Below are 2463 nucleotides of genomic sequence, written 5' to 3' on the forward strand. Positions count from 1 at the left end.
ACAGGAGGCGGTATGGGGATGTGTGTGGCAGGAGGGGATGTGGGAATATGGGATTTGGGAGGGGGTTGGGATTGGAGATGGGAATTGGACATGAGATTGGGATTGAGATTGGAATTGGGGATGGGATGGAAGGGAATTGAGTGGGATTAGGGATGGGATTGGGATGGGAATGGGGATTGGAATTGGAATTGTGATAGGACTGGGGTTGGGGTGGGATAGAAATGGGATTGGGATTAGGGAAGGGGTTGGGGATGGAATGAGAATGTGGATGGGATAGTACTGGGATGGTATTGGGGTTAGGATCGGGGAGGGGATTGGGATTGAAGATGGGATGGGATTAGGGTTGGGATTGGGGATGAAATTAGGCTGGGGGTCAGAGCCAGCAGGTGGGAACGTGTGGGGATGGAGAGGTGTACAGCAGGGGATAAGGGGCAGGGAGGGATGGAGAGATGGGGAGACATTGTGGAGTGACAGCAGGAGTGATGCTGGGGGGTGACAGTGGATGGTGCTACTGGGGGATGACAATGGGGTGACACCGTTGGGGTGAGGCTGGGGGGTGACACTGTGGAGTGATGTTGGGGGTGCTAAGTCACAACTTGAAGCAATGATGGAACACCTGGTGGGAAGGCAAGGCCAATCCAGGGGAGCTCAGGTGCACATGATGCTGCCGAATGATGAAGACGTGGAGCCAGGATCCATCCCTTCCCAGCCCTCATTTAAGGGCTGGCAGAGCAGGTGGAGAGCTTTTGCTGTGGGTTTCTGCCTACGTAAGGCCTTCAAATGTGGAGCTGACAGGTTTCTTTTGCATCTGTACCCGTAAATGCTGCACTGGAGCTGACCTTCATTTGTTCTGGTCCAGTGCTTAACTGCTCTGATGTTTTCTGATTAGGAATCTGTGTGCTTTTTTATGACTTTTTTATGACAAACAAGATTGTTATGTAGCTTGTGAATGAATTTATTCATACCTGGTAACTGGTGTTCTTTTCTACACGGAGCTGCAATTGGAATGGACGCTTGTGGTCTGGCGTGTGGTCCTGTTGTGTGTGCTCAGACCAGCCAAGTTGGCAAGGCCTGGCTGTTGGTTGGTGAGTTGTGCCTAAGGTCAAAGACTTGACTCTTTGAAACATGTTTTCCAGTTCACACTGTGTTGATGTCTTGAGCTCCAGCCCTAACTGGGGATCCAAGTATTAACACAGAATAGTTTAGATACATGTTACCTTTGAAGAGTAGTGCCAAGGGCTGCACACACTTGTAACTGTTCTGACTATGAGAAAATGGCATTTGCTGGGTGAGCAATACCCTGCTGAAAAGCAGGCAGCTGTTGTCTTTGCAGACAGCCACATCCACAGGGATTGGAGGCTTTTTCAGCCTTCAGGCTCTTGGCTGTGGCTGTGAGAGTGGAGGTTTTTGCCCTGAGAGGACTACCAGCAGAAGGGATACTGTGTGCGGTCTTTCAGCCCTTCCATACAAACCAGCTACATTATTCTGTGGCCTGTGACAGTGTTTTGGAGATAACCTAGCAGGCTTTGCCCAAAGTAGAATGACTTGTGGGCGCAGTGTCCAGCAGTGAAAAAGGCCAAGAGTTGAAGACAGCAGCACTCTTGGGGGAAATCCACACTGTGAACGAAGGCCAAGAAGAGGAGACCTTGTCACTGTGTTCACATGGTAAGGTTTTTCTTCCTGAATAGTTAACTCTCAGGTGGAGTGTGAGTCTTCTGTGGTATGCCTACAGCTGCGTGATATGCTCTACAGGAAGCGCTGATGTGCCTTTAACCTTGTCTTTCATGTCTTATGTGCAGCTGTATGGGAACTGCTGAATCATGGCCTGAACCTCTGATTTGCCACCTGAGGCGAGCAATGAGTCAGCCCTGGGAGCACAGGTGAAGGTAATTCACCTGTGCTACTGGAAGGGGTGGAGCCTGGCTGCACCTCTCCTAGATCCCATTTAAGAACTGACTGCCAGTGGGAAAGGATCTCTTCTGGAGATTGCTCCTCTAGGAGTTTTCTCAGCGAGCCCAGGACAAGGGGAAGCTTTCCATCCATTCTTCTTTGGTGTGATAATCTGTTTAGCCTAAATTTCCTGTATATTTCTTAATTATAGCATCTGTATATCTACTGACTATACAGCAGTATCTCATGTTATTTTAAAGCAGCATCTTGGGGGCAACCTTGATTTCTCCAGCCCCGAGCTTTGTGGCATGAGAGCTCTCCGCCATACTTCTCCCCTATGCATCTCCCTTCAACCGCATCGAAGGCCTTGCTGAAGTCTGAGTAGGTGATGTCAGTTGCTCTTCCTTTCTCCACCAATGCTGGAAATAGCGTGGAACGGGATGGGGGGGACATCCCAGCCGTGGGTTCTTACCTCAGCAGGACTGAACGGCTGTTCTGATCCACGTATTTTAACTTGAGGGAATGTGACACTAATTAGAGAAATGAGGGACTTCTTAAAAGAAAAGGGCTGTG

The sequence above is a fragment of the Meleagris gallopavo genome, chromosome 2 (assembly GCF_000146605.3).
Source record: "Meleagris gallopavo isolate NT-WF06-2002-E0010 breed Aviagen turkey brand Nicholas breeding stock chromosome 2, Turkey_5.1, whole genome shotgun sequence".
NCBI lineage: Eukaryota > Metazoa > Chordata > Aves > Galliformes > Phasianidae > Meleagris > Meleagris gallopavo.